The sequence below is a fragment of the Sipha flava genome, unplaced genomic scaffold (genome assembly GCF_003268045.1).
Source record: "Sipha flava isolate LNK unplaced genomic scaffold, YSA_version1 335_pilon_pilon, whole genome shotgun sequence".
NCBI lineage: Eukaryota > Metazoa > Arthropoda > Insecta > Hemiptera > Aphididae > Sipha > Sipha flava.
In genome coordinates this window covers 11321-28963 of record NW_020273026.1, presented here as the reverse complement: position 1 = coordinate 28963, position 17643 = coordinate 11321, and the positions used below count along the sequence as shown (strand labels likewise).

General features: G+C 28.6%; 1 protein-coding gene and 1 pseudogene across 1 annotated transcript in view; both read left to right on the top strand.

Annotated features, from left to right (window-relative positions):
- Window positions 1-3695: 3695 nt before the first annotated feature.
- LOC112687198 lies at window positions 3696-7987 on the top strand (annotated as a pseudogene).
- Window positions 7988-17195: 9208 nt separating this feature from the next.
- Window positions 17196-17643, top strand: part of LOC112687212 — a gene marked incomplete in the record, with an annotated part of 7003 nt that continues 6555 nt past the window's right edge. The window contains 2 exon segments of the mRNA XM_025559798.1: window positions 17196-17391; window positions 17471-17547.

The window sequence follows — 17643 nt, the reverse complement described above, 5'->3', positions numbered from 1 at the left end:
GTAAAATGTTAATTGTATTGTTATTCTTGGTTAATCTTTTTATGTAATAAATTAAATAATTGAACATACAACTCAATGGTTAGTAATATATTTAACATTATTGAACAAGAATTATCAGTTATTCTCTCATTTACAATTAATATTGTGCTATAATTTATCTCGTTTTATTTGATTTATTTGATTTAAGTACATTATTATATGCATTGTAATGAATTAAACAGTGGTTCAGAAACGTCTTGAGTCACTTATTTTATGAAATTGAGATATTAGTAAAATCGTATAATTGTCATGTGTTTTTTTTTTACACTCAACCCATAGAAACACATTACTAGTATACGTTTTTACTTATATCTCAATTTCATAAAATACGAGTGTGTGACTCATGATGTTTCTGTTATCATAGATTTAAATATTTTCAGCTATTTGGCAGACCAATCGAACACCTTTTCGTCTGGTGACGTGTTACGTATGTTGTGTTCGTTTGCTAAATGAAATAACGATTTAATTCTTTCGTAGTCAGGGGTGTCGGTAAATTCCAATTGTTTGACGTAATTGATATATTCGACGAACACATCTAAATTAATGCATTTCAATATATAATATAATAAACGACTGATTTTTATAAAAATATTTGTTTTATCAACCTGGTAGGCCGTGGCACAGATTCTTTGTGTTAATGTCTTTTTTCATTCTTCCACATTTAATTAAGTCGAATTTGTATTCCTGGGATTCCAGCCAGGGTAAGGTACCGGTTGCTAAGTACAAAAGCATGTATCCCAGACTTTCTAGATCATCTCTTCGACTGAGCTCTTTAATGATAAATTCAATATGGAAAATCAAATATATTATAATTAACTAAGTTGAAAAATTAAGGAACTGTAGCGATCATAACTAACAATTATTTGTGAACTTGAAGAGAAATAATACAAAAAATTAAAAAGGTTGAAAAATTGAATAAAACAAATAATTTATGAAAACCTTGGCTAATGGTGAAATTAAGATACTAATAGGCAACGAACAACAATTTCGACGGGAATTGATAAATAGGGTCCTAAATGAACTTTTGTAGACAGTGGCGTATTTTGAGGGGGTAGCATATTTTTGACGGAATTATTTTTTCGATATTGATGGTATTGTAAATTGACTCAGTGAGACTTCTTATATTATTTTCTGTTATAGTAAAATACTCTAATAGCCACAACAGCCAACAAGATTATTTTAAATTATTGAAAACAATGGCATTGGTTAAATAAGAATTCGAATCTATTATTTTTAAAGTTTCTTACCGCCATCTATTGGGAATATTCAAGCCACGGCGGCGCGGCCAATGAGCGGTCTATAGTACATATTTATAACAATTTACAATAATAGTATAATGTAATAATATCTAGACTCGGTGCGTTCTTTTATATTATTTCCTGAGAAGTGATAATAATTAATTATAATTCAATCTGTGCGTATTGGCCGTATTGTGCAGTGAAGAGTACTTACCGCTGTAGCTGTGTAGCTTTTATTTGTTATATAAATATTATAATATTATTATATATTATGTTGGTTTTTTTTTAAATATCCTATTTACTTTGTGAATATGAGTACGAATAGAAAACGGTTAAGTTTTATTAAGTTTTTTTTTATTTTATTAAATTGATTATATAATTAATATAATTTATTAAATTTCACACAAATTGACTGATTTTTTTAAAAACCCAGCTTCTACTTCTGGTAGTTGTAGTAGTAATAGTAACACTAGCACTAAGGATATTCTGAAGAAAACAGATGTTCAGGTTAATGAAATTAACCTTAATTAGTTTATCTGTTGAAGCGGACAATATTGAACTTGAAGGTAATTGTGGGTCAAATGAGTTAAATAATATTTTTTTCACAAATATATGTTAAGAAAATACTTTCTTTTAAATATCACACTATTATTATCATTATAACCAAACCTTGATAAGATAATAAAATTGTAAATTTGATAACAATAACAAATAATAATTTTTTTTAAGATTGTTAATCAAGCAAATTGTAATATAAATTAGTTATATATAAATTAATAGTAACATAAATTGTTTTTTTTGTTCACGGGTAAATTTGTAAATTGTTATTCTGTAAATAATGTAAATAATAAGTAATAAATATCTTTTGTACACAGAGAAACCAAGTGTTACTATTTTCCAATAGAAATTTTGTAATATCATTATATATACTGTGTGATCACCAATTTAGGGAACACTGAATTTCTCGGCTGGATTATGTTGGAATAAATCGAATTTTTTTTACAAGCTAGAGATATATAAATACCCATTTTTAAATAAATTTCAAATTTTTAACCCTCTCGGTATGCACATGCACAATAAAAAATATTTTTTTTTTTATTAGCAATTGGTATTTTTGATACAAAATTCGGATAGAATGAATTTTTTAAAGTAATTTTGACCAATTAACCATGGCTCTAAAACCAAAATTGACTGAATTAGGGCCATTTAAATTTTAATAAATAATGCATTTTTCCAATTCATTATAAAATGCATAAAACAATTTATAATTATTTATTATTGGTTACTTTTTGAATATTTTTCCGTATTTTTTTTTTTTTTATACATTTTATAAACAAGATTAACTTAATATGGATATAAAATTATTTAATTAAAATTGATTAAAACTGTTGTTTTACAACTATAAATTATTCAAAGTTTTCTCCATGCTTGTCGACACATAATTGAAAACTTTGAAGACATCCTCAATTAGTTGCTGACATTATATGACTTTCATTAAGGTTATTGCACGCAACCAAGATTTTATTTTTTAAACCTGCTAGACATAGGCGGATATCGGAGGGATTTGGGGGGCTTAAGCGCCCATTAGAATGTAAACGTCAAAATAAAAAATTATGTGTTTCAATATTTGATATTTATAATTTTTATATTATTTTGTTGAGATACGAGAATGGTCTGAAATATTCACTTCTTATCGTTGTTGGGAAAATCATATTTTGTAGGTATGTATTGATAATCGTAAATATTCTAGAATTTGTTTGCGATACCTGTAAAGTTATAAATACGCAAGCTACAAACCACCACTGCATTAGTGTCGATTACGTTTTTGGAGCGTATACGGTGATCTCCTTTATTTTTATTTATTTATTTATTTTTTTTTTTTTATTACCAACGCGTGGTTTTTCGTAAAGAGACGTGCTATACAAATAAAAAATATAATTTTATATTATTTGTGTGAATTGTGTATTTATTTGAATTAATCAACTTTTTTTAAATTATAAATTGTAATTAAACCTAACCAGAGTGGTCGTGCTATGCCCACATATATGCGGGCAATCAAATCTAACAGATAAAGAAAAAAGAGGGACAATTGTTATTAGTCGTGTTATGATCTACATGTGCTTCTGAATTCAAAGATGTTTTCAGAATTGTGATATCACTAATATTTAAAGAGATATTAAGTATTATTTATTTCCAACCTCTTAGGGGTTCTCAAACCGTTGTATTCCTTGTAGGTTTACGTGAATATTTACTGAATTTATTTATAGACTATAGTGAATTTATTACTATTATTATTATTATTATTTTTTTAAATTAATTGTTGTTATCAAAGTTATTTGTATACATTCAACATTGCTGTTTTTATGCAGTAAGTCATTATATTTTTGCATAAAATCAATTTATTTATTATTTATTTTGGTAAAATGTCTTACCGATATTGAAATTAAAAAGGAGCATAATGAATTTTACACTAATTCAAAATCTGAAGACGAGTTTTAATCGGGGGAAACAGATGAAGCTCTCGAAGATTTTGAAATTAAACCACAAATACCAGGTAAGATTGGAAATTTATTTGAAACATTTACTGCAATATTTTAACAAATTTAAAATGCATTGTATAAAACAGTTAACCTTTACTAAACATTTTTTCTTGTATTAAGTATTTCAAGATTTTGATATTGATGAAGCAGTCAACAATTTTGAGTTTCATAATTATGAGGAATTATGTAAGATTATACTTGATAATGTATGTAAATCATTTTTTAGTTATGTTATATATATATTGGCCACAGTTACTGATTCTTCATTTAATTTTTCACCATCACAACCCAGTGAACTTTTTCGAATTGAATCAGAAGAAAATTGTAAGTAACAAGTATTTATAATTTGTAACCTATATTAAAAAAAAAATCTTACCAAGCTGGTATTATATTTTTCAAATAGATCTCAATCTATTTTAGATTTACCTGCTAGTCAACCAACAACAGAAATATGCACTAAAAATTTACCTAGAAGAAGAGTGTCTAATCCTCAAAAACCATTTGGTTCATTGAAATGGAAAAAAAATGTTAATAGTTTTGAACCAAAAATCCATCCATTTACTCAAAATTAAGTAGGTATTTACATTTTTTTTGTATACTTATTATTTTATTATCATGAAATCTAATATTTTAGGTTGGAATAAATAAAAAAGAATTTGAAATAAATGAAAATTCTGTCGTGTTGGATTTTTTTGAAGCCTTCATTACACCAAATCTCATGGGAAAGATTGTATTTGAAACCAATTGATATGCACAACAACAACCAGTTTTCTCAGAGCATTCCAGGTTAGCTAAGTGGAAAGATACATCGATTGATGAAATGTTTATATTTTTAACAGTAAATTTGTTGATGGCTAGGAATAAGAAATTAGAAATTCAAGATTATTGATCTATTAATGAACTCTTACATCAAAATATGTTTGGTAAATTAATAAGTAGAGCTAGATATTTGTTACTTCTTCGATTAATTCATTTTTGCGATAACAGCCAACAAATCCATGATGAACGACTTTATAAAATACAAATGGTGATATCTGATGTTCAAAAAAATTTTAAAGATTCTCTTATTCCTTTTTCTAACTTGGCTATTGATGAAAGTTTACTTTTATGGAAAGGACGTTTGTCTTTCAAACAGTATATAAAATCCAAAAGACATAGATTTGGAATTAAACTATATATTTTATGTGATTGTGAAACAAATTTTATTTTAAATTTCTCCGTTTACATAGGCGCAAGTGCTTATAAAAAACCTCTAGAACAGGGGTGTCCAACCTTTTGTGAATACTGGGCCACATCATATCAGTATAAGTTGTGGTGGGCCACAAACTTGTTTTTAATAATAATACATTCAAATTTAATGGTTAAATTATATTCTATAATACAACAATACATTTTTTCTAGTTTTACAATAGCCGAAATATTTTTACAAGTATTAATATTTAACTATAATTACATAGAAAAATATATTTATCAATATTAAAAAAAATAAAATAAAACTAATGGGAAATTTGCAGTTGCTTTTTTTGTGAAATTAACGAATCAATATCCGGATCGATTGAAGTTGTGGCAATTCTTAAACAACTTTTAAGGTGCTTGTCTGGTATAGTGGACCGGTTCTTACTTTTTGTGTTTTTCATTCTTGAAAACAATTGTTCACAAATGTATGTACTGCCGAAAAGTGAGAAGCACTGGATATATTTCTTTGGGTAGATATAATTTATAAAAATCTAATAAAGATGACTGATAACATTTTTCTTTGAGTTGAATATCTGATTGCAACTCAATGCATTCCATTTGAAATTTAGTTTCCACAGAAGTAATATCAACCGAAAATGGTGTTGAGAAAATAGCAAAGAGTTGACTATTCTTACGAAAATCTTCAAAACGGGTTTCAAATTTATTAATTAAAATTAAAATCAAAGAAGCATATTTCTCGCTATTGGGATTGTATTTGACCAACACAGGGAACTAGATAAAATTATTCACCTTAACTTGACTTAGCCATAATTTAAGTTTCAGTTCAAAGGCAGTAATTATTTGAAATATATTACTAATGAGTTGATTTTTACCTTGAAGACGTACGTTTAACTCATTTAAATGAGTAGTTATGTCAACTAAAAAAGCTAAATCCATAAGCCAGTTTTCATCTTCAAACTCTATGACAGGTTTTCCTTTTGACTCCATGAACGACTTTATTTAATTTCGCAAATCATAAAATCTTTTGAGCATTTTACTGCTTCGAACAAATCACGAGCTTTTGTAGTGTCTTTCAGTGGTACTAAAGAAGCCATTTCTTCCGATATAATGAATTTATTATCAATACCTTTAACAAAAATAGTAACTTGTGCCGTGTCCAATACATTGGTACTTTCATCAATAGCCAAAGAATAATATTTGAAAGAACGGACTTTTTCTTCCAGTTTATTTTCTATGGACTTTCCAATGTCATCGATTCGCCTGCTTATAGTCTGGTGAGACAGACTAATTTTTGAAAAGTCTATTTTTTTATCAAGACACATTATATCTGCAATACTTTCTAAACACTCCTTAATAAACTCACCATCAATAAATGGTTTTGATTTTTTTGCAATCAAAGATGATACTACATAACTAGCCTTTGTAACAGTTAAGGACTCAGAAGTGGCTTTTTTAATATTGAGTTTCTGAGAAGAAAGACATGTTTTTAATTCAGAAATTTTTTGTTTCCGAAAAAACCCTTGATAAGAGTCCATTTTGGTTGCATGTTTTTGTGAATAATGTTTTTTTAAATTATAATCTTTAAAAACTGAAATGATTTCCTTACAAATTAGGCATAATGTTCCATTTTTAATTTCTATAAAAAAGTATTCCACTGTCCACTTTTCATTGAATATTCTTCCTTCATCCGTTACTTTTCTTTTCTTATTGGATGACATTTCGCTATTTGATTATTATTTTATTATACAAATTATAAAATTGTAATTAAATAAATAATAATATTGATCACTAATACCACTGTTCTGAACAAAACGTGAACACCTGACCATCACGCGCGCAAAACTATGTCTGTATTAGATAACATGTGCTTAGTAATAATTCTATAAAAGTATTTTATTTTTATTTGTTGATAAATGACACAAGATATTAGTATCGGAGCCAATAAAGATATAACACTAATAAAATGTATCTTTAGGCCCGATGCACACGGTCGTATGTAATATAAGATAAGGTGCCGCAACGGAAAAAACGGTTTTTAAATTTAAGCGAGGGCCGCATCAAAAACTAGCGCGGGCCGCGGGTTGGATACCTCTGCTCTAGAAGATCAATTAGGGAAATCTGGTGTTATTGTAAAAGAACTTATAAAACCATATTTTTACAAGGGTTATTCATTATATACCGATAACTTTTACACTTCACCAACCCTAGCTATGTATTTACACAAAAGAAAAATAAACTCTTGTGGAACTGTAAGAAAAAATAGAAAGTTTATGCCAAATTTAGAAGCAAAATTAAAATTAGGAGAAAGGAAATCAATGTGGACTAATAAACTATTAGCTACTCACTGAAAATACCGCAGAGATGTATACATGTTGACAACTATACATCAGGATAAAATGATTGCCACTAAAAAAAATTGATAGAGCAACTGGAGAGAAATGTCTAAAACCAGAGTGTAATTAGCTACAATGCTAATATGGGTACTATTGATAAAACTGATATGCTATTAAGCTCTGTTGAATGTGTACGCCGTACCATGAAATGGTACAAAAAGTTGTTTTTCCATATAGTTGATATGTCTTTACTGAATGCATATTCAGCTTATAAAATAGTGACAGGAAAACATATTTCTTTGGCTGACTTTCAATTTAAATTAATCAATGAACTAATATTGAAATATCAATGTAAAGATGGTATAGCAACAAATCGAAGAAAAAAACCATCGACAATACAAAAAATCGGTTACAACCAAACGTTAGGCACTTTCCAAAGTTGGTGCCACAAACACCATAAAAAAAAAAAAACAAGGAAGACGATTTTGTTATGTTTGCAGCCACAAAATGGAAAACAAAAAAATAAAAGATTCCATGTACTGCTGTATTGAATGTGATGTTGGTTTATGTGTTACTCCTTGTTTTAAAATTTACCATACACAAAGAGAATTTTGAAAAAAATATAACAAATTTATTATAAAAATTAGTAGCGTTATTATGTTTACTCTTTACAATTATTATTATTTATCTTATGTTTAATTTTATGTATGTATTATTTTTATTTGATTGCAAATATGATTGTATTGTTATTATTATCTTATTTAAATACTTATGTATTTTGTTATTTTTTTAATGAATTAAGTTTTGTTTAAGTCTTTCAACCTAATCTGATTACTGAAAGTTAAATAATTGCTTTGTTATTATTATCTAATTTTAAATACTTATATATTTTATTCATGCAGTTATTTATGTTTTGTTTTTTATTTTATTAATGATTTAATAACCAAAAGTTAATTAATTTTTTTTTTTTTTGTTATCTTTTGCATTAAATTGAGTAAAAAATCTGTCGAAAAATTATTTTTTTTTTAAACATTAAGTTAGGTTAGGAATATAACATTAAGTTATATGCTAAGTTTTTGGTAAAGTAGTGGTTGCACTTGACCATTTTTAACTTGTTTCATTTTTATGTTTTGAATACTTACATGGGGACCCAATAGGGTGAGGCAAAAGAAGGTACTTGCCCCCCTGGAAAATAATATGAAGTTATAATTTAATAAGTACTATCAACATGAAAATAACATTAACCCTTATTTAGCTTACATTTGAGAATATTATTAATTTGCCTCACATTTGCTTATGAGTAATCATGAGTACTCAGATAAAAATTTGTATCTTTACATTAATCTGTGTACAATTAAAAAAAAAAAATTGGAAAAAAGCAACATAAACCATTTTAGAAATAAGAACATAAATTGTATTATTATAAGATGAGCGTTAACGCACCGCAATGTTTGGAAACCCATGGCCGGCTTATATGTGTTGAGCTGTAACTTTGTAAGTTTTGGTCCAAAAAATTTTTTTTTTTCTTATTTTCAACATGTCCAAATCTTTTCCTTTAATGTGATACTATTTTTTTATTTTTTTTTTTCAATAATCTTCAGCATAGAGCAAACACATGTCATTTTAGTACATAGCAGTGAAAGGGTTAATAATGGTACAAATACTGCTTTCTCACACTTTTAGTGTTTGACTTAATTAACTAATTACAAAGAATTGTAATAATGTAGATTCTAGGCATAGTACAATATTATATTATTTATATTTAGGTTTTAAAAAAGGTATGGAATCCTAAAAAAAAATCGGTTTTTCTTATATTAGATACATTTACAAAAAATCATCTGCGATTTCAATATACTTGGTTAGAAGATTTCCGTAGCTAATATATTCAAAAAATGATAATGGAGCTTATTGTCGATATTGTGTAGTGTTTGCGTAATATTGAGGCGTTGGAAACCAAACTTTAGGCCACCTTGTACTAACTCCATTTCGCCACTATAAAAAATCTCTTGAAGTAATGATCGCTTTTAATAATTTATGAAATGCTTATAGTTTAATATTGCTTTGAGTTTAGTGCACTTTTACTTATTTACATTTAGATTATTCTATTATAATAATATAATGTTTTGTATAACATAATACCATTGCAGGCATTTTAAGATCATGCAAAGTGTGCTTACCACGAAACGAGTGCTTTAAAGTTTCAACAATTTCTTAGAATTGTATTTGATCATAAGCAGGCATCAATAATAGAACGCATTGACACTGATAGGTGAGTTAACATTTTAACAAAAATTACCTATATAATATGTTAAATTTTCAATAATGTGCTTATCATTATAGGTTGGCTTAAGTCAAGGAAAATAGAAAAAGACTAGTTCCTATTATTCAGTGTATTTTGTTGTGTGGCAGAGAAGAAATTCCTCTACGGGGCCATCTGGATTTCGGAAAATAATGATAGATGGAATTTGAAATTACAATAACTCCATTTTTATATAAAATTTTAATTAAATATATTTATTTGAACAGATATAAATTCAAGAGAAGGTTAATTTTGTACCATTTTAAAATATCGAGTGATAGGTGATGAACAGGGAACGGACTTTGATGCAAAATACATTTTTTAGTGGGTAGAATAGGGCAATGCAAACTTTTTCAGTTTTTAAAGCATTTTTTGAAATTTTTAGAGCATTTTTTCATTTTTAGGTCATTTTTCGTATATATTTGTTGCTTGGAATTATACAATTTTAGTTATTCTTACGAAGATCGGCTGATTGTATCTATCTATATGGTTATACGTAATTCCCATCAAATAATCTCGATAACGTTACGATACGCGATATAAAACTAATTGGTGTCCGATTATTAGTAGGTACTCATAGAGTCGTTAGTCGTTAATCGTGTTCGCTATCGTAATTCGAATAAGTGTGAAAGATGCCGATAATTAAGCTGCCCGATCGTTGTCGTTTGCGTGTGTATGTACAATAATTCGGTGAAAACAGTTAATAATTATTAATTAACATAAAACATTTTTCAGGCTAAAAAAAAATAAGCGAAAAGACAAAGAGTTTTTTTTTTATTGTATATATTTAAATATTTTTTTTATAAGATAAATTTTTTATAATGACGAATTTTTTATAAATTTTAAGTTTTAATAATATTATACACACACAAAACTGTTCAAAATTTTGTTTTTATCGAATTCAATAACATTTTTAATGTTTTTAGTGCATTTTTTTCAGTGCATTTTTTCGATATTAAAGCATTTTTTTAAGGCATAAGGTCATATTTTTTACGGACATTTTTCTTATTTTTTAAGACATTAAAATCCGTTCCCTGGTGATGAATATTGAAAAAGTATATTGGAAGGTTGTGGTAAAAGAAACAAATACACAAGTCCTATAATTCAAAACCAAATTATTAAGGCATGCGATAAAATTATTCTAAAACAGATTGTTGATAAAGTAAATTCCTCAAAATGCTTTTCAATCTTAGCTGACGAAACGACTTATGTATGTAGCTACGAAGGAACAGTTATCAATAAGTGTGCGTTATGTTATTAGTGTAGGAGTTTACATTTAGTGATGATTCAGGTAAAAAGGTTATTCGTGTAAGAGTTAACATTTGGTTTTACATTATACAAGGTTAGAACCACGGGTTTTCAATGGTTAGTTATGTCTGTGAACTATTCGTGTGCATTTGTCATTTGTATTTGTGTTCAAAATGAGCTTAATTGGTCATTATATAAATTACGTATATATACGTTCTATGTAAGACGTATTATTTATACCGATGAAACTTGTGTGAATTTTTTAAAACAAAAAGGTATATTACATAAACAAGAATTTTGTGAAAAAATCAATCATGTCAACAATGGAGTGTGTGGCAGCATTCTCAAGGAATGTTATAAAAATAGCCGCAAACAAAATTCCGACGGGCAACCTGTGAAATCAAAATACTTAGTTTCCAAATACGTGGTTGGCAAACTTATCAGTCAATTCGTAAAAAAAATCCAATTTTCACCTATGTCGATATTAATGGAAAATGTAATAGCAGATTAAGTTTATGAGTTTATTTGGTATTGGGCACATGATATAATAGTAACTACATCAATGAAATGGTCAGACAGAAGTCAACATACCGTGTCAGATGGCTACAATCTTTGCGGTGATATTTGTGTTGACCAATTTCAAAAACAAAAATAAAGAAGAATAGTAATTATTATATAATAGTAATATTAAATTATGGTGGATTGTGATTGTGATTGGTGGAATAATTAGAATGTGATACCGGAAAAACCTGATAAATTATTCTGGCTTTCTATATAGTGTACTTTTTTAGGTGTTAGAGAAATAAAAATTAATTAATTAAGATTTATTTATTATGTTTTTATAGTTAACTTATACTTAAAGGATGAGTTGAGGGAACCTAAAGCTACTCTAGGTTATTTAAATAATTGTATTTATAACGTACCATATTTGAAATGAGTGTTGGCACTCATGAACTGATATGTACCGAAAACGCCGACTTTATTATTAAATGGAATGTGTAATTTGTTCTTCGGGTCGATGTAAAGCTTGGAAATTCCATAGTCTATCAAGAATATTGTGTTCTCTGTTGAATCTTTGTATGGCAACGATTGTTGTGGTCGTCCTACTGACACGTTTTCCGGCTTGATATCTCTGTGAACCAAACCGCATTTGTGAACGTATTCTAATCGGGATACCTGTAAGGAACAAACAATGAAATATGTTATGTTGTTATTATATATATTTAAATTAATTAAATAAACTAGAAACTAAAAATATAAGTGAAGAGTGTGATTATATATATTTAAAATATATCAACATGTTTGTAAGATTAAAAAAAATGTATAGTAATTAAAATACTTCCAACAATTTGAAAAATAAGACCCATGTGCTCTGAAAATACTGTTCAGCGTAATATTATGTATCATAGCTAATTATATAATTATATTAATGTCAAATATTAATATAATTTGGGTTATTTTAACTTATTTTATATTGCGCATCATATTATATTATTAAAATATTTATAAGATCTATTTTACTGATTGGTAATATGTTTCTAAAAATTATAGATTTAATTCAGAACGAAACTAGAAACATTAAATTAATTTCGATGGTGTCGATTAAGTTCCATTTAAATAATAATTAAAAGCCTATATTTCACTCTTGATATATACATTTGTGATATTGTGAACCATATCTTTTTGGATTTATTATGTAATGTACACATTATACAATTGCAATGTATACTCATTTGAATATAAAATAAAAATATTAATTTTAAAGTACAGAGCATTTGTTTGTAAAAATGTTTAGTCTCATTCTTCTTAAACGGTAGTCCAGTAGCCTTTCATTTCTAATAGTTATTTTCATAATAAATTATTAACTGTCAAAATTTAATTTAATTTATTTTAACAATTTTTTTTATTTTGTGTATCTTTGTCATCTAAAAATGAATATGATATAGTACCGAAACAATAACAATATCAATGCCTTATAATCAAAAAATCAAAAACTTATATTAATAGGAAAGGTAAATATATTTATTAAATATCATTATATATTCATTTATGTTCGATTTTTTTTATAAAGTTATTCATAACAGGTAAGACTACACTTAGTTGAGTTGGTTAATTTTTTTTTTTTTCGTTAGAACTATTTTGTTGAAACCTGAATTTAGATTAACCACCGACATCGTCGGTTGGTGACACACACACACAATAACTGTTTTTTTCTTGCGCGAACCACCGTGAATGCATGTGTTATTCTTATTATTTTTATTGTGAGCACAAATTATCGTTTGTACGCCATTTTTATTATTGTTATTTTCGTAGGCGCAAATCACCACTGTTAAAGTGCGCTAATCGCAAAATATTATATATTTTTTTATTATTAATATTATTATACCGTATACGCGAATAGGCGTAAATTGTGATTTTTAGTATTTATACATTTTAAAAGTGTGTACGAATTGCCACATATTTTATAATTTTAGTTTTTATATATATTGTATACATTTATTTAAATTAGGATTAGGTGTGCAGCTGGCCCGTCTCCACACCACTAAATTGTGAGTTTTTATTATTTATTTATTATTATACCAAAAGGGTCATATATTTATATTGTTTAATATTTGTTGTTGGGCCAAAAGGGGCCATAATTATTTATTTTACATTTGTATTGTTGTGAATTATTTATATCTTTTTGTGATTTTTTATTCAATTTGTACCAGCAATACATACAATTATACACCATTTTTAGATTTATTTCATTTTAGTTATCATTTTTCTTATAGTTTTTAAGTACCTACACAATACACACAAACACAATGTACATACACACTTGACACATTTCAACACAACATAGCTCACTAATAGTTGCGCGGCGAACCCAACCACTATTAATTGAGCTATCACATTACTACACACAAATTTACCTTTGGTTTTTTTTTTTTATTAATGAGATTTTAACTAAAAATTATTATATCCCAACAATAACATAAATATTGACAAATAAAGACAGACAGAAGTGTAAAACTAACACAATTATATTTTTAGTCCAGGTTGCAAGATGTTTGATTATGGATATATTACCAGCTGAAAGAGCAGTTATTGAAAAGCAGTAATGAGAGAAAAAAAGGTATACCAAAGGTGGAAAACACCCTCTTTAATTGACTTCTACTATGGTAGAGAACAGGACAATCAAGTAATAGATGTTGGAAGTCACAGTTACCCCCTTCCCACAGTTTGGTAAAGGGAAGAACGAGTGGTTGTTAAGACCCAATTTAAAAGAATGATTTGGTAGTAGGTTGTTGCTGGTGTGTAATCCGGTGTATTGAGTCATAATCGCTAGACGTAATGCTAAAGATTGAAACATGGACTTATTGGGACGTTTTTTGATACTGTTTTATAAGCAGAATAGGACTCTGGAAGATTATCCCATTCTAACTTCCATATCTTCTGTATAAATTTGCGGTGAATAGGGATCAGATCCATGTAAGGACACCAGAGGGGACTTGAATAAATTTGATTGGTGATGGACCCGGCTAAGAAATCAGCGTACTTGTTGCCACTGATGTCTATGTGACCAGCAATTCATAAAAAGGAAATGGTAAAGGACCTATTTTTTAGAGCTAGCAGAGTTCTACGAACTTTTAATAATATGAAAGATTACTTTGAAAGAAAAGGGTTATTGAAAATAGATAACAAACTATCTTGGGAGTCAGAGAAGATGAGATAATTACCAAGGGAAAGAGAACTAATGCTGATGAGGGCTTCTAGTAAAGCCCAACATTCAGCCGTGAAGAAAGAGACGAATGGAGATAAGCTGACAGCCGACTGTAGCAGCAGTTTAGGAGAAAGGAAAGCATAACTTGTCCTTGAAGGCGATACCGAATCATTTGTAATGACCAGGGAACGGACTTTGATGCAAAATACATTTTTTAGTGGGTAGAATAGGGCAATGCTTTCTAAGTGTATAATTCGATTCATACATCAGAGAATTTAATAATGAAACTTTTATTTTGCATTTTTTTGCATTTTTTAAACTTTTTCAGTTTTTAAAGCATTTTTTGAAATTTTTAGAGCATTTTTCCATTTTTAGGACATTTTTCGTATATATTTGTTGCTTGGAATTATACAATTTTAGTTATTCCTATGAAGATCGGCTGATTGTATCTATCTATATGGTTATACGTAATTCCCATCAAATAATCTCGATAACGTTACGATACGCGATATAAAACTAATTGGTGTCCGATTATTAGTAGATACTCATAGAGTCGTTAGTCGTTAGTCGTGTTCGCTATCGTAATTCGAATAAGTGTGAAAGATGCCGAAAATTAAGAGGACGCTACACTGGTTATTTTCACTGATAAAAACACGTCTACGAAAAACAAACGAAATGATATCAAAAAATGGTTTTAGAATAAAAATACTCATAATGAAATTTATAGAGAACAATATTTAGGAGGGAACCTCATCGGGGTTTTTCAAAATATCAAGTATTAAAGAAGTTACAATTGCATAAAAAATGTAAAAAAAAAAGTTTTTTGTGTCTTTCATATCAAGCCGTGTATTTAGATTAATACAAAACCCCAATGAGGTTCCCTCTGAAATATTGTCCTCTATAAAATTTATTATAGGTATATTTACTCTAAAATCACTTTTTAATGGCTTTTCGTTTGTTTTTCGACAGCATGTTTACGTCGTTAGATTTGATTTTTCATTACCATCATGTCCTACTTGCCGTTGTGACGGCGGCCGCGAATTCCCCCACTACGCCAATAAGTTAATTAAACCATAATGACTGTCTCGAGCGGTCGGTCGTCGCCCGTCGGTCGGTTATCGGCGACCACTGCAGAAGCTTCTGAGAAATGAGAATAGATTATGCGCCGATTACGAACCTAACCAAAATTGTTCCTAATATGAATTACTAACATTATAGAAATAATGAAAAATAAAATTATTATAATTATGCAATCGGCAATCATAGACGGCATTCCATCACTGGCCGACTGGGTAACTCTTTGGTTTATTTTCATTGTTCAATCATTTTTATAATATAATTACTACGGACATTCTAATGTTTTCAGACAGTAGGTATTTTTAACTTTAAAATATGCATCATCCAGCAATAATAAATTCAAGTACCTAATCATATAAGATAAATATTCAAATGAATTGAAACATTTACCTATTATTATTTATCATGATATAAGTATGATAAGTATGACTATCCCCCACAAAAAAAAAATAAGTTATAAATGTACACATCGTACTTATTAATTATTGATTACGAATTTCGGACAGCGGAAGTAACATTATGAGACTACCTACTAATAGCTGTATTTCCAGAACTGTGTATGAAAATTAAAAATAAATAGTCAAGTACCTATAGTTATTACTATAACTACCTATTGTACGAGTAATACTCAAATATTATCATAAAGTAAACTCTGAAAAATAACCATTCCTTCTGGATGATTCAACGTGATCACATCAGTTGTAAACATTTTTGTGAATTTTTTATAATTATACGGTCGTTATACATTGTTAATAATGGTCAATAAAAAAAATATGCTAAAGCGTAAGCGATCAACTAAAAATATGGTTTCCAAGACTCTTGTTGGCGCGGCAAGTGTTTTAAATAATATAGAACATACTTGTTCGCCATAAAATAAATTAAACATAAATTAAATAATAAAAACTGTATAATTGAATAATTAAATAAATATGTGGCCCTACAACGGCGCAACAATAATAATAAATAAATATACAATCATATATAATAATAACAATGCCCTTGGCGGATAGGCCCGTCGGCCTTAAACAAATAAATAACACAAATATGGTCGACCAATACTCACAATCACCAACGAAGTCTACAGCGCTGACAAAGAACAAACACGATGAAACCACGTTTTGCACAATGGCTGTTGGCAAGTGACCACCCTAGAATATGGGACAATTAATGAAAGGCAATACAAATTGCGCTGAACGACACTTACCAAACAGCCGACACGATACAAAACAAAAACACAGAAAAACGTGGTTTGAAGAAGATGGCTGTAGACCAACGCCCGAAACAGCAGCAGAAAGAATTGGTGTGCACACCACGACGAACACGAACAGAGAGCGAGACGGTGCCAGCGACATTTTCCACGAAGGCTAGGGCCGCCGGACACCACAAAATGAAGATAAATGTCTCAGTGCCACCACACTAAACCAAAAAACACGAGAACTTATGAAACTTTGTGGCACTGAGAACATGACTTTTACTTTTACAAAAACATGAAAACGTGGAAATAACGGGCATTTACGCGCGACGATAACAGCGCGATTACGTACCCGGCCGGTCGTACACGGAGGCTTATCACCACCGCCGACGATGGCTACGGATACGCAACGCACCGTTACACATCGCACGAAAATGATAACAACAACAAAAATTACACAAACATAATCACATTTAAATTAACATCAACAACTCTTGCACAAAGACGATTAAAAAAACCGAGGTAAGTGCCCTAAATTACATATGATTTATCTTAAAAATTAAAACCATCATATTATTACCAATTTAAATTTAAATTTAAGAACTTAGTCTCCTTGTCTAAAACGAAAAACATTGCTCTGCTGTTAGTGTTGAGTCTCGATTGTAGCTGGTCATAGAGGTAGTAAGTTTATAATATTTTAATGTTTAATCAAATAAAATTATATGTATATATATATATATATAAATACATGTATACATATTTACCTAATTAATT